Raw genomic sequence first — 23,317 nt, forward strand, 5'->3', positions numbered from 1 at the left:
TGATCCTCCCTCCTTGGCCTCCCAAAATGCTGAGATTATAGATATGAGTCACCATGTCTGGCCTTCTAAGGATGACATTTAACTATTTTGTTTATTTTGTTTGTTTGTTTTGCATGAAAACATCATAATCCTGTCACCACAATGTTGATTAAAATTTATACTTCTATTTTTTAAAATATAAATTTTAATTTTTAAGGGCTCATTGAATTTAGGTTTGACAAATCTTTCTTATCCCAACATATAGCTCCTGTTTCTGGTATAGGTTTGGGTTTTTTCCAACAGAAAAAAAAAAGTAATAATAGTCAATATGTAAGACAGTATAAAAACTGATTAGTGTCTTTCTCTGTCATTTTTCTGAAATTTAGCATCGTTGCTAATCAACTCTAGAAATGGTTATCTTAAGGTCTAAAACAATACTGGGCTGAGATTCATAAGATAAGGGAAAAATTACAATCATGCCACATAACCACATTTTGGTCAATGACAGATCACATAAACAGTGGTGGTGCCATAAGATTTTAGTACTGTATTTTTACTATACCTTTTCTGTATTTAAATATGTTTAATCACAGAAATACTTTAATCCCATATTTTTACTTTACATATTCTTTGTTTAAATATGATTTTAATACTGTATTTTTACCGTACCTTTTTGTGTTTAAATATGTTTAGATACACAAACACTGACCATTGTGTTACAATTGCCTGTAATATTCATTATGGTAACACACTGTACAGGTTGTAGCCAAGGAGCAATAGGCAATATCACACAGGTGTGACGTAGGCTATGCTGTCTAGGCTTGTGTAAGCACATGCTATGATGTTTGAGCAATGACATCACCTCAAGACTCTTTCTCAGAATGTATGCCTCTAGTTAAGCAATGCATGACTATCAGATTCCCTTTTAGCCTTTGACATCAAGGCATTTATACTCTACTGGGAAAGCCAGATTTCACTGAAGTAAAAGATACCAATATAAAAAAGTATATATTCAACTCTCAAGTATCCCATAAGGAAAAAGTACTACAGGGAACAGAGAAGGGAGTGAGTGATGAGAAGAACTGTGGGTTTCGTGCCCATGCTGTGGTTGGCACAATAATGTAGAAAATAAAATACAATTTCAGGACCCTCTAAATTTATGATGTCAAGGAGGGAGTTAAGCCCTGGAAAGTGAGTCATGTAGCATGCTTGCAATTCTGCTTCTTAGATAATAGCTTAACTCTCTTCTTTACTGCTCTTGTTCTGTAAATGACTAGGAGAGACCAGAGACTAGGCCTTCCCCTTCCAATTACTGATCTTTGTTATAGATTAACTGTCTCCTTTATTGTCCTGTACCTAACTCAGACCAGATGGTGTCCAAAACCGCTTCTCAGTCGTATCTTAAGTGTGGAATGTTAAATACACCTTTCCTCAAAAAATAAGACTACGTTGCCTAATCAGATCACTTAACTGCATCAAACATCATATTGAAAGATGTTGAAATTCTGTCAAACTTCTCTGAACGTTGTCTAAATAAGCGATCCCGAACTTCCACATTTTGAAACACTGACTTCCATTATTTGGAATCTGTGTTTCCCAGGGCAGCCTGTCTTAAACTTTGTGCTTGAACAAACCCTGTTTAAACTAGATTCTGACCTTTTTGATTAAAGTTGGCAATAACAACCCCCCACCCAAAGATGTCCACGGTCCTAATCCTCAGAAGCTACGATTATGCCGTTACATGGCAAAGGAAAAATTTGTTGTTTATTTGATGTTAGGTTTATTTGATGTTAGGTTGATGTTATTTGATGTTAGATTTATGTTATTTGATGTTAGATTTCTAACTAGATGTGTAACTTTGTGTTCATGGGCAAACAGCAAGCCTATAATGTTTCTGTGATGATTGAGGTGTACAGGAAATATAGTTTATATGTTTGCTCCGTTTTATTTCCAAATTTTAGTGTTCAACACTTATTTACCTAACATCAAATGAAAACCAAATGTTTTGGTTTGATGTTAAGCTGTAGCTGCCATTGAGGCTGTTAATCCACTGACTGTGAGATGGGGAGATCATCCTGAATTATCAGGTGGGACCAATGTAATCACAGGGGTCCTTCATAATGGAAGAGGGAGGCAGAAGAGGTCAGACCAAAAGATGGGAGGACTGCACCAGAGTCAGAGAGAGGCTATGTTGCTGGGTTTGCAGATGAACAGAAGGGACCATGAACCACGCAAAGCTGGCAGTCCTTAGGACCTGGGAAAAGCAAGAAACCACCTTTTCCTTGAGCATCTGCAGGTGCACAATCCTGCCAACAGCTTGATTTTGCTCCAGTGAGACCAGTTTTGCCTTTCGAGCTCCAGAATTGTAAGGTAATACATTTCTGTTGTTTTAAGCCATTCTCCTTTTGGTAATTTGTTACAGCAGCCAGAAAAAAACCAAACACGTGCAAATACTTGCTCTGAAAACACTGCTCTCAGACATTGCAAGTGGACTCATGCTTCTTTCTTCCAGAAGGAGTCAACCTTACCTTTCTGATGCTGCTGTGGAGAGCTGCAGTCTGGTGTGGATAAGCATACCCCAGGCACCGTGCCATGGTGTACACAACTCTTCACACTTAGTCTCCACCTTGAAAGCAGGGGTCATGTCTTAGTCATGTTTGTATGACTGTTGAATGTTCTGTAGGTGATTAATAAAGGTTACAAGAGGACATGGATAAACACACACTGAAGTATTTAAAAATCGAGTTGGGTGAGTAATCTCAATGTTGCCAAGACTCAACCACATTACTCCAGGACTGGTCATTAGAACATCAGCTTTGTCATCACAGGAGCTTGTTAGAAATGCAGAATTTCAAACCTTCACCCCAGTCTGAGTTAATTATATCCTACATGTTAACAAGATAACAAGAAGGTTCCCATACAGATTAAAGATCGAGAAGAACTCGTCTAGGTAAGTGGCTCTCAACTATAGCTGCACATTGTAAATCAAGGTCAGCATCTGGTTTTATTGCTTTAAGAAGTGGCCTTGACATCAGGATTTTACACAAAGAGCTCCTTGGGTCATTCTAATGTGCAGCCAAGGATAAGAACCACTCTTTCAGCTTCAACACTGTTTTTCACTTAAGTTGGCTTTGTATAGACCTACCATCGTTCACCTAATATCAATCCTCAGTCCAAGATGTACCATATTCATGGAATAACCACTTTCTCTTGTCAATCCTTGCCTCCTTCCTTTTGGGAGAATGTATTTCAGGTACTACATTTCTACAAAATGTAGAACATATTTCTCCTTGCCAAACAATCTTATGTTATCTAAAGACATGTTTCTGATTTGAAATAGAAAGATGATCCTTTAAGAAGTGAAGAATACAAAGATGATCCTTTAAGAAGTGAAGAATACTCATCTTAGAAAATACTCCAAAAATTCTCACTTCAGTGTTGTGAAACTCAAATTACGTTTTATTAAAAAATTGGTGGAAAACTTTGTTAAGGGCATATGTCACAGATTTGCTTATTTTGAAAGTAAATTGTGGAATATGCAAACAAAATGAGTGTTTCATTAATTTCATAACATTCCAATTCTTAGAAAGCCAGTGAAAATATTTTTATCTTAGAGAATAAGTATTGTGTGGTTACCTGTCAAGACAAAATGAAACTAAATTTCAAAATGTACCAAATAAATGTGATCATTATTGGCTTTATCAAGGCATGTACATTCATTTGAGATTTTGCTATTATTAGAGTATGAAAGGAAGACTTCTGCAGAGTTGTTGTATTGAAGTCTTTTATGTTCCTCAATATCCTTTCTTCTCTTATGTCATCACATCTGTGTGGTGCTTTACACAGTATAATTGGACAACAACATTTCATGCTGCTTTGCTTAGGGCTTCCCTGACATCTCAGCATGAGACATCTGCAAAGCCCACCACTCATGGGCAGCCACAAATCATAGTGCCAATGGTGCCGCCCTTGGCCACTGCTTATCGGAAGCTGTAAAATAAGTGGCTTACCCCTTTGATGTCTCAGATAGGCAATTTTAAGGTGTATTTCAGAGGCTTTTCAGAAGGTCTCTGACAGGATTGAACATGTGCCTTTCTGGAGGTGGATGAGTCAATGAAGCATCCTTGTACTGAGTGTTCTCTGTTTTATTCCCTTTGTTCTACACTCCTTCTTCCTGGAACTACATTCTTACCTAAAGTATCCACCTAGAAGCTCTTCCTGCCACTGTTAAGGGATTATTGTAAGACAATAATCACACTATTTGTTTATCTTTCTTCCTCATTAGCCTGCATGTTTCTCTTGAAGGTGAAGCTTTTAACTCACATATCTTTGCAGCTCCTCACAACTACCACACAACTTGGAATAAAACAGGCACTTAAAAATTATTTGTTGAATCAGTGAATGCATTTCAGGACCCCACTTCTCCAAGAACTTTGCTTCTGATGTCTCTAGTTTTTTTCCAGTGCTAAAGTGCTCCATCTGCCCTACCCAGCATTTTCTGTAGCATAGTCAAGCACTTAAGTCCTGGTCACTGCAAGATGCTCAAGGACTTAACTCATATTCACTGCTTGTGTTTCAGTCTCAATTTGTCTACCCATTTTACAGACAATTTCTTGAAGACAGAAATTCATAAATTCATTTCAAGTAAGAAAACATGAAAATACTTGGTCAACAGTAAAAAATACATGAGTGATGATGATAATGATGATTGTGATGATGATGGTGATAATGATGATTGTGATGATGATCGTGATGATGATGATAATTGTGATGATGATGGTGGTGATGGTGATGATGGTGATGGTAATGATTATGATAATGTTAATGGTAATGGTGATGATGATGATGATGGTGATGGTGATGGCAATAATGATGATGATGGTGATAGTAATGATGATGGTGATATTTGTGATGATAGTAATGATGGTGATGGTGATGACAAGTGATGATAATTGTGATAATGATAGTGGTGATGGCGATAATAATGGTGATGGCAATAATGATGATGGTGATGATGGTGATGGTATGATGGTGATAATGATGATCGTGATGGTGATGGTGATGATGGCTGATGATGATTGTGATGATAATGGTGATGGTAATGATGATGGTGATGATGGTGATGGTGGTGATGATGATGGTGATGATGATTGTGATGATGATGATGGCTATGTAAATGATGATAGTGATTACGTTGATGGTGATGATGGCGGTGATGGTGATGGCAATGATGGTGATGCTGATTGTGATGACGGTGATGGTGAGGATGGAGGATGGTGATGGGGATGAAGGTAATGATGGTGATGGTAATGATGATAGTGATGGTGGTGATGGCAATGATGATAATGATGATTGTGATGATGATGGTGATGGTGATGATAATTATTGTGATGATGACAATGATGGTGATGGTGATAATGATGATAGTGATGGGGATGCTGGTAATTATTATGATGATTGCAATAAGGACAGTGATGATGACAGTGATGATAATGTGATGACCAACAGTCAGACATCCTATATTTAGGATAAAAGCTGAGCTCACAGATTAGCAGACTTCCATAGTTAATTCTTTACCTGAGGGTGGGTCACAAAGCAAGGTCCATTTCTATGCAAGGCAGAGGGAAGTCATCATGCTCAATTTCAATTTCCTGAATTTCTATAGCAACAATGACTGTATTGTTTGACCACCATCAAATGTTATCCTAGTTGGAGTCCATGTGTCCCATAGGAAGGCAATGTATGCATTCCCATTTACATCTCAAACTGGCTTATCAAAGGAGATTCTAGCACTTTTAGTAAATCCTGTCATTTGCAACCAAGCATTATGCTAATCTAAATAAGTCAGGCAGAGAAAGACCAATGCATGATCTCACTGATGTGTGGAATTTTAAAAGTTGAACACATAAAAGCAGAAGGTAGAATGATGGTTACCAGGACTGGGGAGTGGGTAACTTGTGGAGATGATGGTCAAAGGGTACAAACTTTCAGTTATTATAAAAGATGGACAGGTTCTGGAGACCCAATGTACAGTATGGTGATGATAGTTAACAATACTGTATTGTATACTTGAAATGTACTGAGAGAGTATATCTTAAGTGTCCTCACTACACACACACACACACACAAACGCTAACTATATGAAGTGATAGATGTGCTAACTAACTTGATTGTGGTAATCATTTCACAATATATACACATAGCAAAGCATCACATTGTACAACTCAAATGTATGATTGTTTTTCAATCTACCTATAATACTGTCTCCTTATTTTGCTGTACTCTGTCTTCTAAATTTTTATAATATTTTTATTAACTCTACTTTCTCATGTTTCATTGGAAAATAGGTTAGATATATTTATGTGGTCCTGTAATGGTGGCTTTAAAGTGTATATGGATATTATAATTTAAACTGCTTTTCTGCTTCTAATACGTCACTAAATCTTGTAGCTTTACATTTAACCATTAACTAGTATATAGAAGTTCAATGATTGTACAATGGCAAGACCCTACCTCCTCTTCTTCCTATATATATTAAACATAGAATTAAAGGAAGAAAATTTTAAGGTGACTATCCATTGAAGGATAAAATAATAGGTCAAAACAGATTAATTTGAATGTCATTAGGAACAAATGGTATTAAATTCAAAATCCTTAGTGATGATGGAATAATTTTAGAAAAAGTACAGTATTATTTTATTATAAGATTAACTTAAATATATGATTTGGCATGTGTAGAGGAAATGGCCACTATTAGAGATTTACAAGAGGTAATACTTTACAGAAGAGTCATTGCAAGATTAGGTGTGAATTATGGGAACAACATAATTATTAATCATTCTACAAAGCATGATGACTCTTCAAATAAATATCATGTTATTTATGTTCTGCTTTTAGCACATACATAACTGCTTTTGCTATCTGATAATCATTATTTGTTATTACCGAAAGCTTGCTTGAGTTTGGCTTATTTATTTTTCCCCCATTTCTTCCTGACCTACCTTTTCCTCCTCCTTCACTTTATTTCCTGCCTTCATGCATCTGAAACTAGATGACTCTCTGGGGGCCTAAATTATTATGAGGTGGCCATGATATGAGAAAGGCTACAGCATAGAGGGATACTCCACATTTGTACTCAGAAATTCTTCAATTGGAAAAAATAATAGTTTCTTCCGTTTTCCAAAGGAAGTGAGCAATTTCCAGAAAATCCCCCAGATAAAGTAATGCCTGAAGCATCATGATAAAAAGCTAAAAGAAGAAATTTTAGAAGTTACCAAATAGAGGCATTTGTAATGTGCTATGGGGTTCACTCAGAAATAACACTTTGTTCTACATTTAATAGCAGGGCCTTTCAGCATCATGCAGATATTGCAATTGGAAGGCAAATGGTTTATATTCATGACATCTGTGTTGTTTTAAAAAATGGAATTCTAAAACTTATGAGATTTGAGGTTATTTTGGAAAAAAAAATAATGATTATTGTCTGGTATCTATGATGATCTGGTAAAGTCATGATAATGTTTCTTAGAATACGTGGCAGATAAAGCTTAATGCCAAAGACACACAGTTGATCAGACAGCTTGCTTCTTGGGTCTTGGATAAAAAACTTTTTGTCCTGTAAATTGTTCTTAGTGTTATCTTACCAGGAACTTTTTTTTTTTTGCCATTTAGTTTCTGGTTCCATATGAAAAAAAAAGGCTCTATATTGTAAAAGCTCACTTTGGAATCTTTCAGCTAATAGAGACTTTGGGATTAAAGATATCATTAATTATAACCCACAGGAGAATTCTTGTTTTTAATATATATGCCCACAAAGCCAACAATGCTGGTTTATAAAATAAGAGAGAGTGTCTCATTACGAGCTCAATTTTCTATAATCTGACACTGTGTGAATACAGTTCAAGATTGAGATTTCTTTCATTATAATTAAAGAAAAATACTCTGACATTTTCAGCCACACTGAGATAACTAGAAGCAAAATTTATTTCTTAAAACATCCTGCATATGTACATTTATTAGAGACGTTAATACTTTGAGCTGTATTTCACTCTATGATGATCACAAAAACTTTGAGCAAAACAGCACAGTCATTATCTGGATTGATCCAATGTATTTTATTTCATAAAGGAGTACAGGTACATTTTACTATACAACCACATTCTCCTGAATCTAGGCAGTAGAAATATAGGAGCTGGAGGTAAATTATCTAATATAGTTAGCAGAAGTTACATTTCCTTCAAACTACTCATGGATTACCTAGGACAAATTACGATTCGTTCTTTATTGTAACAAAAATAATCAATTTGTATGTAGCAAATTATTGTCTATGGCTAGTATTTTAGCTATTATTTCTCCTAATGTAGATTTCCAAGGAGACTATGTGCTCACTAATATTTGGAAAATATTGACTAGAAATAGCAATTTCAGTTCCTAATTTTCTTGTTACTACATTTGTGGCATTCCTAAAGATATCACCCACTTAGAATGGATGACTTATTTTGTTAAGCTATTCCCTCCGTGAGAAAAGAGGAGTAGTGAAACTGACATAGTACACTTTATGTTTCCCTCTCAAATCATATGAAAAAAAAGGCCTTAAGTGGTTTAAATAGCCACACACACGAAGAATGGCCTATAATGAGAAGCATTGCAGTATCTGCAGCGGCCACTAACAGAGAATGACACAAATTTACATACAAGTATACAGAACACCTTGAATCTGATTTTTTAGGTGTTATGACAGTGATTTATGGAGAAGGACAGTTGGCTCTGAAATTAACCAGACATTATTATAATTTGCTGTTTTTGTCTTAACTTTTTATTTTTAATTATTATGGATATATAAATGTATATATTTATGGGGTACATGTGATATTTTGATGCAAGCATACAACATGTAATGATCACATCAGGGTAATTGAAGTATCCATCACCTCAATCATTTATTATTTCTTTGTATTGGGAACATTCCAATTCCACTCCTTTAGTTATTTTGAAATACACAACAAATTATTGTTAACTGTAGTCACCCTATTGCGCTACTAAACTCTAGATTTTATTCCTTCTATCTAACTGCTATTTTTGCACCCATTGACAATCCCCATTTTATCCTCCCCTCCCCATTACTACCCTCCCCAGCCTCTGATAACCACCATTCTACTCTCTATCTTCATGAGTTCAATTAAAAAAAATTAGTTCCCACATATGAATGAGAATATGCAAAATTTGTCTTTCTGTGCCTGGCTCATTTCACTTTGCATAAGATCCTTCAGTTGCATCCATGCTCTTGTCAATGAAAGGATTTTATTATTTTTTATGGCCGAATAAATTTCACTGTGTATATGTGCCTCATTTTCTTTATCCATTCGTCTGTTGATAGACACTTAGCTTGATTCCATGTCTTGGCTATTGTGAATAGTGCTGCAGTAAACATGGGGCTGTAGATGTCTCTTCAATATACTTATTTCCTTTCTTTTGGGTGTATACCCAGTGGTAAGATTGCTGCTTCATATGGTAGTTTTGTTTTTAGAAATGACTGTTCTCTATAGTGGCTGTACTAATTTACATTCCCACTAAGAGTGTACAAGTGGTCCCCTTTTTCCACATCCTCACCAGCATTTGTGTAATTTACTCTCATGCAAGCTTGACAGACTGTGTTCTTTCATTTATTCTTTCTACAGTATTTAAGCATCGCTACTGTGTCACATAGAGTAGTAGGTTTGAAGAATAAGAAAACATTCCTGGTTTCAAAGATCTTGCAATCAAATAAGAAAGACAGATAAATAAATGAAGGGTGATGGTGTAGTGCCATGGCACCTGGAGGAAGAAACTGCCATAAGATGCTGGTGTGAAAACTTCAGGATGCTTGGATGGATTCTCACCTTATCCCATGTCCCATGAGAAGCAGATGTCAAGACAAGAGTAAACATGCAGGGGTTTTATTCTGTAAAATGCCAGTGTAAGAGAAAATAAAGAGACAGCCATTTGCCTGTTCTTCTCTTTCTTCCATTTTATATAAATGGATTTGTCCAATGGGTGCCTATATTGACTGTATTTTTCAGTTGCTGTGATGTTTTCAAGGTGTATCCATGATGTAGCATGCATCAGTGTGTCTTTCCTTTTTATAGCCAAATAAAATTTCATGGTATAAATGTATCACATTATATTTATCCATTCATTAGTTGATGCGCTCTCACTCTGCTTATCAGTGCCCCTCAATATACAACCTCATGTTCCTTATGTTAGTTAAAAAGATCTGTTCCATCATGCTTCCCTGTCTCAATCACTGTGGTCCCTTCCCTCTGATACAATTCTTGGTGTGAAGATTCACAGTCAGCTCCTCTGATCTCTCAGCTCTAATTTTCAGCCATTAGACAAAACCCAATATAGCCACTTACCCCTGACAATTATAAGGGCATGATTTTCTTCCAGCCTTGATATCTAGCTTCCCACTTGTATTAAACCAAAGTGGACCACCATATTTCTTTCACTGCACATGGAGCACACTCGAATGTGCCCCAGAATCTCTGATAGGCATATTTCTCTTGCATGTAATTCATCACTCTCTGATTTTTGCTTACCCAAGTATCAAATTCTGTAGAAGCTTAGCTCAGTAATTTCAGTTCTGTGTGTCCAATGAAGCCCATACTGCACCAACAAATGCCCAGATAGCACTAATAAAATCTAGGGAAGAGACACAAATCAACTATCTGAAGTCAGAAGAAAGTAAATACAAGCAGGCTGATTTTGGAGGGAAGTTGACACATGGATAAAACAAACCACAAGTTCGGATTTTTCTGTTCTTACAGATTTTAGCCAGAAAACACATCATAATTAACACTTCAACTAAAATTCCAGTACAAAACCTATGGTTTCTCTAGCCAGAAGAAACTAAAGAATTTGGGGCAACTATACCCTTTGGAAAGTGAAGGGGTACATCCCAAAATGAAAATATTCACATACAAGGAGCCCTAAATTCTGTGTATAAATTTGTCTCAACTCTTTAGCTGGCACATGCATGTACAATTCAGAGGCAAATCATCTCAGACACAAATAAAATAACTAGGTTGAGATTTTATCTGCCATCCAGAAACTGTGTAGGCATTTGGAGTCTAGTGAAAGTGTTACCCAGAAAAAAAAGGGGTCTTGATCCAGATCTCAAGAGAGGGCTCTTGGATCCCACTCAGGAAGACATTTAAGGCAAATCACAGAGTGGGGTGAAAGAAGCAAGTCAGTTAAGCATATATTGTTATGGGTACTGGGACATCTGGACTTTCTGTTGTTGTAGGAGTGTGTCCTTGTAGGTATCTTTAGGCTGTTTTCTCAACTGTAAACATTTTCTGACTATGGGTCATGACTGGCAAGAAATGTGCCTTACTAGTTTTAAGATGGAGTTGTTTTTAAAATGGTGTCACTCTGGCTCTTCCAACCACCTGCTTCCTTAACAAAAGCAATTGTCTGGCAAAGCACACACACACACACACACAAGTCACATAAATGAATAGGGCCCCCAGTAACACAAAATAAAATTTCCAATATTCAGGACAAAATCCAAAGTTACTCAACATATAATGAACAAGGAATATGGGAAACATTCTCAAGAAAAAAGACCATCAACAGAGACCACCTCCATTTCCATCAAGAGGATCCAGATGTTGGAACTACCACACAAAGTAGTTGTTTATAACAGCCATTATAATATGCTTCAGATGGAAAAGGAATATATGTCCAAGATGACTGAGAAAATAGGGAATCTTGGCAGAGAAAGTGGAACAATGGAAAAGAAAATCCAAGTAGAAATACTGAAAGTGAAAAATACAATACCTGAAATAATTAACAGGATGGATTTAGCAGCAGAATGGACAGAAAGGAATTAGCGACCATAAAGACAGATTGCTAGAAATCATCAAGAATGATAGAGGGAGACAGAGATTGAAGAAAATAAGCAGACCACCTGAATAAGTATCACAATGTAAGAAATATTTAACTAATATGTAGTTGGAATCCCAGGAGGAGAGGGGGAAATGCTACACTAAATATAATTGAATAAAATTTCCCCAACGCTGTGGTAGACATACATTCACACATGCGAAAGTTTAATAAGCATCAGCAAAATAAACACTAAGAAAAACATGTGTAAACACAGTGGAGTCAAACTGCTGGAAGACAATGATAAGAAGAAAATCTTGACAGCTGCCAGAGGAAACTGATGCATTACCTAAACTTTGGATAATCTCCCAGTCTTCTTCACAAATATGGAGACAAAAAGACGATGGAGCCATATTTTTGAAGTGTTGGTGAAAAATTGTTGAATTTTATATCAAGCAAAAGTATTGTTTAAGACTGAAGGTAACAAAAGTACTTTCAGGGAAAAGAAAACTAGAAATGCATCACTTGCAAAATTGAATGATAAGAAAACCTAAGAATTGAAAGTAAAACTTAGATCTTCAGGAAGAATGAATAATATCAGAAGTGGTAAATATCTAGGTAAATGTAAAAGCCTGTGTAATGTACAGTAAGCTGGGGGGGAGGGGGAGTTAGTAAATGAACCTGAATAGTTGTGAGTTTTCCGCATTTTTTGTGTGGTGGTACAATATTAACTTTAGGCTATGAAAAGCTAAGAATGTGTGTATTCCCTATTGCAGCCACTAAAGATAGCTCAAAAGCCACTCAATAATTGACAGTAGAATCTAAATACCTGAGTGATGAAATAACCTGCACAACAAATCCCCATAACACAAGTTTACCCATATAACAAAACTGCACCTGTACCCCTGAATAAATAATAAAGTTAAAAAATAAAATCACAAAATTAGTCAAGAAAAAAAGGAATAAAAATAAAATTAAAAGGTAAATATTAACTTACAATAAATACTGATAGAATAAAAAATTCAATGAAACACAGAAATTGTCACAATGGATCAATAAGCAAAACCAATGTAGTCTATAAACTAGTGTTTTATGCATAGTCTGAATGCAAATGGATGGGAAAAAATATACAGTGCAAGCAGCAAGCACAAATATGCTGAAGTGACTGTATCAATATCAGATGGAAATGGCAATATATGTCTCCAAAAAGACTTCATAAGAATGTTCCTGGCATAGCTTTACTCATAATAGCCTCAAATTTAGAATTGTCCAAGTACAGCATTAGTGATGGTAGCCAAGATATAGAAACAACCCATATGTCCATCCACAGATGAATGGAGTGTAGTGTATTATTCCACTTAAAGTTGCAGGATGGACAAAACTAATCTACACTGGGAAAACCTGAAGATATCAGTTGCCTCTGAAGGGGGTTGAGATGGTGTTGCTGAGGCTAGACTTGCCTGGGAAGGGAAACAAAGGATATCTCTGGGATGGTGATGTTTTCTATCTTGAAAGGGGTTTGGCTCTGCAGATATGTATCTATGTCAAAACTCAGGGAATGAATGCTAAAATGTGTGCATCTCATTTCATTCGACCAGGTGTGCGTCTCTTCCTTCCTTCCTTCCTTCCTTCCTTCCTTCCTTCCTTCCTTCCTTCCTTCCTTCTTTCTTTCCTTCCTTCCTTTCCTTCTTTCTTTGTTTCCTTCTTCCTTTCTCTCTCTTTCTTTCCTTCTTTCTTTCTTTCTTTCTTTCTTTCTTTCTTCTTTCTTTCTTTCTTCTTCTTTTTTTTTCTTCCTTCTTTTTCTTCTTTCTGATGGAGTTTCACTCTTGTCAACCAAGGTGGAGTGCAATGGCACGATCTTGGCTCACTGCAACATCCGCCTCCCAGGTTCAAGTGATTCTCCCGCCTCAGCGTCTTGAGTAGCTGGGATTACAGATGTCCACCACCTCACCTGGCTAATTTTTATATTTTTAGTAGAGATGGGGGTTTCCTTACGTTGGCCAGGCTGCTTTTGAACTCCTGACCTCATGTGATCCACCCACCTCGGCCTCCCAAAGTGCTGGGATTACAGGAGTGAGCCACTGAGCCCGGCTGTGTTCATCGCATTTCATGTAAAACCTACATCAACAGCTATAAATAAATATTAAAATCTAGTTCCTGTTATGCATACTGAAGAATTTAGAAAGTAATGTACTAATGTGTGCAGTTTGCTTTGAAATGAATACAAAAATAAGATGGATGAATGAATGGATACAGGGATGCGTAGGTGAATAGATATTTCATGAAAATAGTATAGTAATCCACCAACTTAATAAGACTATTCATAGTAATTTTAAGGCAGCATCCATCTAACACAATTTATGTGGTAGGTGCACACTCACTTTAAAATTCTTTCAATGTTGCTTTATATCTGAAATTTTTCTTAAATAAAATATCGAGGACAGGGAGAGTCAGCTCAAATTCTATTTTCTGTTTGAAGACTTCCTTCAAAGTTCCTGCTTGTTTCCCTAAAACCCTGTCCTGTGCATTCACTCAACAGTCCAGAATTTAGACACTATTGGTGCATGGCATACGCCAGTCTGTTATGCATCTTTGTGTTTTTCTGCTATCTTCAAGAGAATGCAAATCGCCTAAAGAAAAAGATACGTTCTTTCACTTTCTTTGTCTAGTACAGAGCATACAATATCCCCTAGGTTCTTTATAAGTGTGTATTAATATTAATAAGAGGCTTTTTTCTACCCTAGAACTAGACAGTTATTACTATTACTAATTCATAACTTGAGATACACTGTGTGCTTGTTTCAAAATGTCACATGTACCTCATAAATATGTAGTACTATTATATATTCATAATAATTAAAATGAAATAAATAAATAAAAGATAAAATAAATTAAGATTAATAAATTAAAAAAAGAAAAAAGTGCACTATTTATTTAAAAATATTATCACTATTTTCATAATACTTTTAGGTTTGGAGGCAAGGTAAAACATTTGTTATTTCCATGTAATTTTTTAAAAAAACTATATGATCTCAGCATTTGAGACCAAAAGTACACTTTGTTGGGTGGAAAACGATGAAGCACGGAAAATATAGAGCCAATTTGCTCTGATCTCTATGTAGCCCCTAAAACTTCGGGAAGACTGGAGCTAGTACAAACGGGAATTTCTCCTTTGGGCTCCAATTAAATCTAGTCATCTCACTGAAATTCAGGTGCTTTCAACTTTTCCATAATCTGAGAACCAAGTTGTATTTTTCCATGTAGTGAGAAGCTTATCCTGACTGACTGAGAACATTGCCAATTGAATAGTCCTCTGATATTATACAAAAACAAAAGAAATATACAGAAAAAGTAGGATATAGGCGTATTGTCCCAGGCAGAACTAAGAATCACAATTTGTAACTTTATTCACAAACACAAAACCCGGGAGGCTATTTACACAGGACAGTACTCTGTAAGCAGTTCTCAGATCTGCTTCATGCTTTTGATTCATTTATTTTTTTTCTGCAAATAACATACACTGGCGCTATTTCTGTATTCATTCACTTTGCCCTGTAGTACAACATTTTTTTCTAAGGCTTTTTTTTTTTATATTGTTTGCTTCTCAGTGATTCTGCAACTTTTGCAATAGTATGTATGCCTCCGAGGTTTTCTTTTTCTTTTTTTTGAGAGAGAGCCTTGCTCTGTTGTTGCCCAGGCTGGCTGGAGTACAGTGCTGTGATCTCAGTTCACTGCAACCTCTGCCTCCTGGGTCCAAGTGATTCTCATGCCTCAGCCACTGGAGTAGCTGGGACTACAGGTGCACACCACCATACCTGGCTAGTGTTTGTATTTTTAGTAGAGACGGAGTTTCACCTTGTTGGTCAGACTGATCTCAAACTTCTGACCTCAGGTGATCCACCTGCTTCGGCGTCCCAAAGTGCTGAGATTACAGGCGTGAGCCACCTTGCCTGTCCTGAGTTTAATATTAAAAACCTTCAGAAGATATTTCACTTTTTCCCATTATGCCCCTTTCCATTGAAGATCATACTTATTTGCCTTGATCTTTGAACATTATCAAAGACAAAGACAAATACACAAGCTCCTGTTTTGCAATTTCATATTTAAATATATTTCTCCCAAATGACTGATATAGTGGAAACATCAACCTACTCATCAATTGCAAGATTTCTTTGTTAAATACCAGATAATGATTTATTTACGTATTATTCACATTATTAACTGAAGGCTGTTGATATTGTGGATTATCTTCTAGGGAAATTTTAGTGAGTCCATAATTTAGAAAGAAAAAAAAAAAGAAATCGACTTCTCCCAATTAATTTTTAAAGTGCATCTTTAAATACAAAGTTGAAAACATGTTTTTTTCTCTGCTCATCCTTTGTCTCTCCCTTTTTAGCCATCACAATCAAGAGTCTTGGAAATGAAAAAAATACCTATTTAATACTATCTTGTTGTTTTTGTCCTGAACTAGTCATCTTCAAGCTGATTGATTTTGTTTTATTGTGATTTTCCACCACCCTATGTGAGGAGCTCTTCATTGTGTTAGGGCAAAGCCTGGCCGTGAGTCTCCTCTTTCCACTGAAGATCCAGTATCTGAACATGAATGGTGGCTCCATCACATTTGTGCATGGCGTCCAAATGGCCCTCTCCAAACAATGAAAGACAAACTCCAATCTCCAGGCTTGACACTGTAACTGCCCAATGGATTTACTTTGCCTGCTGCCTAGACTGAGCCGATTTCTCAAGACAGGGTAATTGCAATGGAAAGAGTAACTGACACAGAGTTGGCTGTGCAGGAGACCGGAGTTTTATTTATTACTCAAATCAGTCTCCTCGAGCATTCAGGTATCAGAGTTTTTAAAGATAATTTGGTGGGTACGGGCTCGGGAAGTGGGGAATGCTGATTGTTCATGTTGGAGATGGAATCATAGGGGGTCAAAGTGAGTTTTTCTTGCTGTCTTCTGTTCCTGAAGGAGGTTGCATGCCCCCTAAACTGTAATTTCTAATCTTGTAGCTAATTTGTTAGTCCTGCAAAGGCAGACTGGTCCCCAGGCAAGAAGAGGGCCTTTTCGGGAAAGGGCTATTACCAGTTTTGTTTCAGAGTCAAACCGTGATCTGAATTCCTTCCCAAAGTTAGTTCAGCCTACGCCTAGGAATAAACAAGGACAGCTTAAAGGTCAGAAACAAGATGGAGTTGGTTAGGTCTGATATCTTTCACTGTCATCATTTTCTCAGTTATAATTTTGCAAAGGCAGTTTCAACACCATTTCAATTATTCATCCACACCTGGTGACAACCAAACACTAAGCCCTGCCTTAGAAGCTCCGAAAGTTCTTCTTATGTCTCTGCAAAAATTGATTTGTTGACATCAGTGCTAGTTAACTCTTCTGGTCTCTGTGTCTCCCCCAATCTCTCCAATTTGATCTGATTATAGGAAATTGACCTTGCTTTCTTTTCTTCCTAATTACACACACACACACACACACACACAGACACGCACACACACACACACACACTTTGTCTCCATGAAATAGCAAAAAGTGTCCCCTTCATTTAGTAGCCTCTTTATATGCCCAACCTCCAAGCATATTTCCAGACATGGCATCCCCTGCCCATAGCAATTTTTGCCAGCTCCTAATACTGCTTACTCCTTCCTTTTCTAGCAAGAGAAAGCAGCATATTTAAGCAGCATATACTTCATAGAACATTGCTATTCATTGGCCAAATCTTATCTTAAGTTGACAATAATAATACCAATGCTCATTATTGAAGACTTACGTGCCAGCCACTACACTAAAAGTTTTACATGTAATTAACTTATTTATCCATAACATCCCTATCATGGGAGTTCCTGTCTTTGCTTTTCTCATTTTACAGTTGAGTACATTGAGTTTTAGAGAGGAGACGTGGCTTTATCAAAATCACAGAACTAAGGAATAGTGTTTGCTTTTAACATTTGAGTTCTGCAACTGTCTATGATGTGCTCATCCTGCATAAAGTCTGCCTGATGACAGGACTTCCAATATCTTTGTGAACAAATTACTTAATTTGTAACTACTTGTAGCTAACTTAATTTATTAACTGCTCATGAACAAGGACATTTAAGTTTTTTGGGGAAAAAGGTGCACCTTTTGTGGGTACAATCATTGCAGTTACCTATCTAAATAATTAAAGAAAGATCTCAACTGAACTGTGGAAATTTTGAGTTCACTCTTCCTTTCTGTTTTTGTCATTATTTGGGTTTAATGCTGCAAGGTTTGGGGTATGTATACTTGAACAAAATATTATAGATCAACTCACTCAAGCTTCAGAGTTTGTATAATTTCCAGAAAAAGATTTTCCCCATCTTCATTAATCCAAATAAAGCCTCTTTTTGAACTGTTCTTACTCTTCTCTAATTGGTCACCTTTAGTTAATAACTTCACTGTCTTAGAAGAGTGGATAATTCAGTAATATTCAAAACATTCACAAAACATCATTATAAAGCAATGATGTTGGTTTTATCTTTATTATGAAAATAGCTATGTGTCCATGGCAACTCTAGACTGCCTCTTTGACTAGATTTTCAATGATGATTTATGTAGAAGAGAAACTCATATTCTGCTTTTTTATTTCACTTTGAATTCATCTAGTATTTTTAACTAGTCCTCATTTATATATGATCAACATAAGACAACCTCACTTGTCTCTCATAGGCATACAATATTAATGTGGCTTTGACAACTAAAAATCTATATAATAACTGATGACAATTTTATGTACTTTTAGTTATGGTCTTCTGAAAACATTGTGTTGTATTAGGTCAAAGTAAACTATCACCTGGATGCCTTGTTAAACTCTTGTGTAGAAAACTGTGCTATTTTTGTGTTTTGCCTTTTCCTTAGAAGTTATGTATGTCAAGAAATTAGACATAACTAATTTTTATTAGCTGCATTTAAATTTACACACAGAAAAAATGTGTTTATCTATAAACTCAGTCTCTTTGAAGATTGAAAAATACAGAGGTAGTATTCTGAGTGGGGTTTCAGAATTCAGTTGTCTTAAAAATTACTAATAGCTAACTTTACACTTTTGAAGTAAAAATGGTACTTAAGGTTTGGAGTCTTAAAAATCGCCACAATTTTTTGAGGGGTAGAAGTGTGCAAATACTTAAAATATTTTTAAGCAAAAGGTATTTAAATCTATAGCCTATTGTTTTTATCTAATAATTAGGGGAGTAAGCACTTTTACTGTAAATATTAAGCCAATTAGAACCATGTAGAATGCAAATATGCATCTTTTTTACACTGATGAAGCAAAACACTGGTTTAATAGCATTGAAAGAGATGAGCAATGAAACAAGCAAAAAATAATAAATGGCTGGTGGAGATGTTTATGCCTCAAATTTGGAGATGGGCATTACCAGGGAGAAGCGTTGCTAGGGAATTGAAATGTTCTGCTCCTCTAAATGACTCCATTTCTGCTCATTCAGCTGAGAAGCATTATTTTATTATATAATACCCAATACAGATAGCAGAGATGGGGGGATATCGTGGGAACCATGTGCAATTTAAGGCTGGAATATTCTCACCTAACTCTGGCTGCCTGCTGTTTTACATCTATATAACTGACATTGACCACTTCCCTGAAAAGTTTCCCATTACTCTTTTCTAAAGAGTAGATACATAATGTACTTCCCGCATATATCACACGTTTGTGGGAGAAAACATGGAAACACATTTTGTGAACTATAAAGTACTCTACATTTTACATATGAAAAATCCTGAATAAATTTTGAGGTTAGCTGGAAGAAACATCTTTTACTCCTTGAGAATGAAAATCTACAGAGGGAAAAAAAGCTTGTCTTAACCATAATGTTTTGGACACATAGCAAAGTTCAAGTCCAGCTTTACTTTCTGAGGTATTATGTGGGGGTCACAATATTTTCCCAGAAAACGTTCCATATATGTACATTTGCTGTGGTCAGAGTGATGACTTGAGACTTTCTAAATACGCAGCTCACGCAGTGTACAGCTGGGGTAATTGGCCATTTATCTCATTGCATAATGGAAAGTGCTCAGATGTAAACCCGTTATTATCCAAAAGGCATCATTGCTATTGAAGCCCCATGAAGAATCCACTCAGAAAGCAAAAACAGTCTTATCTTAATAGTGTGTACATAACATAGCCTATCCACAGGCTTCAAATTACCCCCATGAAATCCTTACAAATTAAGAGAGAGGCATTCAGAATTACATGGTGAAAAGTTCCCGTGTGGAAACCGAGACCTGTAGGCTTTGATTCTTACCATAACAGGGAGGGGCATGGACTTGGGTGGGTGGTGGTGGTGGCAAAAATGACAGCCTGAGGCTAGGATTCTGTCAGACACAGGTGACTTGAGACATTTTGTAAGAAAGTAAGCTCAGTTTGCTTTCAAAACAGAGCTCTAACCTCAGTTCCTATCAACCACCCATTTATCAAAATCTGACAACTTGTTGAAATACTGTATTTCCTGGTGAGAACACCTCTTTGCATAAGAAATTGAGGAGTTTTCCCCACTTATATAAAAAAGGCACTCCGTTTGGTTGTCCCAATATAATGTCTTTCCCATTTGGTAAACATGGTAATAGACCATATTAGTTATTGATTATTGCAGAACAAATTATTCCAAAAGGTAGTGGCTTAGATCAACACACATGTGTCATCTCACAGGGTCTATGGTCAGGAATCTGGGCACAGTTTAGCTTGGTTCTCTGACCATAACCCTGTTAAGGCTTAACAGGGAAAGAATCCATTTTCAGCTCGTGCGGGTGCTGGCAGGATTTGATTTCTTATAGGTTGGTGGGCGTGAGCCACCACACCCAGCCAACCACCACACCTGGCCGTTTGTTTCAATAATCAGAAAGTCTTATTAAAAATATAATGAGTTTAATTTAAAAATACATGCAGTAAACAACTGTATAGTAGACATGCTTGTCCATCTTCCATTGTGAAACTTTATCTCTAACTATACACAGTTTTATATGGATTTATCATTGCTGGAAGCCAAACAAACAAAATTGTTTTGTCTGATTTTTGTTATTCTATTATAGCCAAAACTGTATAAGGGGTGTAAGTAAATCTGATTGCCATGAAGAGTATTATATCATGTGAAGGGAAAAGAAAAGCAGTGGAAATCATTTTCCAGTATTTTCAAAATAACTTTGCTTATAACCTACCCTGAAACACTGAGAAAGAACTATTAAAAAACACAACAGATATAGGTTCAGTATGGTTTATTGATTGGTTGGTTATTCTCTATCCAGAAGTCTGTTCCAGGCCTGAGATTTATTATCTCTTTGAGAACCTTTTCATTCTCATGTTCCAGGTTTATGGGCTCAGCTGCTTCTGAGAGGGTTCCTAATAACCCCACCTCCTGAATAGCCACGCCCTTGTTATAATTCCCTCTTTGTGTGTGGATGGGACCTAATGACTTCCTTCTAATAAATGGAATACTACAAAAATGATGAGCTGTCACTTCCATGATTGGGTCAGAAAGGTATGTGGCCACCATCTTAGTAGCAGGCAACATCTACTGCCTTTTTGACTTGAATACTTTGATGATGCAAACTGCCACGTGTTGGAAGCTAGCACAGCAAAGAACAGAGACCTCTGTCCAACTGTCGCCAAGTCCATTGACCTATCCTATTTAATAGACTAACAAAAATCAGACAGAACGATTTTGTTTGTTTAGCTTCGAGGAATGATAAATCCATATAAAACTGTGTGTAGTTAGAGATAAAGTTTCATAATGGAAGATGGACAAGCATGTCTACTATACAGTTGTTTACTGCATGTATTTTCAAATTAAACTCATTATATTTTTAATAAGACTTTCCAATTATTAAAAAAATGGCCAGGTGTGGTGGCTGGCTGGGCGTGGTGGCTCACGCCTGTAATCCCAGCACTTTGGGAGGCCGAGGTGGGCAGATTGCTTGAGCCCAGGAGTTCAAGACCAGCCTAGGCAACATGGAAAAATCCCACCTTTACTAAATATACAAAAATTAGCCGGGCATGGTGGCATGTGCCTGTGGTCCCAGCGACTTGGGAGGCTGAGGTGGGAGGATCACCTGAGCCTCTGCAGTTTAGGTTGCAGTGAGCCGAGATCACGCCACTGCGCTCCAGCCTGGACAACAGCGTAACACTGTCTCAAGCAAACAAAAATATGGTCACAATAGAGAATATCAAAATGTATAAGGAGGTGAACAAAGTTCTACAACAGAAAACAAAAGCACTGCGTACATTTTTAACAGCTTTATTGAGATATAATTCCTACACCATAAAATTCACCGGCATAAAGTCCATATTTAGTGGTTTTTAGTGAATTCACAGAGTTGTGCTGCCATCACCACAATCAATATTAGTCTGCTTATGTTTTAACATAAAAAAGCCCTAGCTTTTTGGCCCATATTGTGAGCATTTCTCATATTCATGAATGTTCTGCAGGAGTATGATTTATAACAGGTACATAGTAATTCAAAAAAAAAAAGAAACCTTACTTTGATTATTTATTCTCTGCCAAGCACTTTATTGAGTAACGGATTGTGTCATTTAGTCTTCACAATAATCTTATGAAATAGGTACTGTAATTTTTAAAGAATTGGAAATATCATAGAAGGCTAAATTTCTTGGCCACAGTGACATGCTTAGTAAGTAAGTGGATGGCATCAAGGGCTCTAACTCATCTCTTTTTTTCTTTTTCTTTTTTTTTTTTGAAACAGAGTCTCATTCTGTCACCCAGGCTGAAATGCAGTGGTGCCATCTTGGCTCAGGGCAACTTCTGCCTCCCGGGTTCAAGCGATTCTCCTGCCTCAGCCTCCCAAGTAGCTGGGCTACAGGGGTACACCAACACACCTGGCTAGATTTTGTATTATTTTGGTACAGATGGGTTTTACCATGTTGGCCAGGCTGGTCTTGAAATCCTGGCCTCAGTTAATCAGCCTGCCTCAGCCTCACAAAGTGCTGGGATTACAGGTGTGAGCCACTGATTCATCTCTCTTAAAAGATAGATCTAGGTTAAGTTGGCTGATCAAGCCTGTAGTGTTAAATATTAAAATTGTTTCCAGTTTTGAGATATTATATTTGTATTTGTCATCTATTGCTGCATTAAAACATCCCCCCAAAACTTAGCAACTTAATTATTGACATCACAGTTTCTGTGTGTCAGGAATCTAGGAGCAGATGAGCTGAGTCCTCTGGCATAGGGACTCCTATAGAGTTGCAATTAAATGTCATCTGGGTCTGAGGTTTTGTGTGAAAACTTGACTGGGTAAGAATCTGCTTCTAGGTGCACTGATGTCACTTTTTGCTAGTCTCAGGTCTTTGCTAGCTGTTGGCCAGAGACGGCAGTTCTTTTATATGTGGTCTTCATCGTAGGACATCTCTAATGGTTACAAATGGTGTCCCTCAGAGGTAGCAGGTGAGAGTTTACACACAAGATGAAATTCTAATCTCA

The sequence above is a fragment of the Symphalangus syndactylus genome, chromosome X, assembly GCF_028878055.3.
Source record: "Symphalangus syndactylus isolate Jambi chromosome X, NHGRI_mSymSyn1-v2.1_pri, whole genome shotgun sequence".
Lineage (NCBI taxonomy): Eukaryota > Metazoa > Chordata > Mammalia > Primates > Hylobatidae > Symphalangus > Symphalangus syndactylus.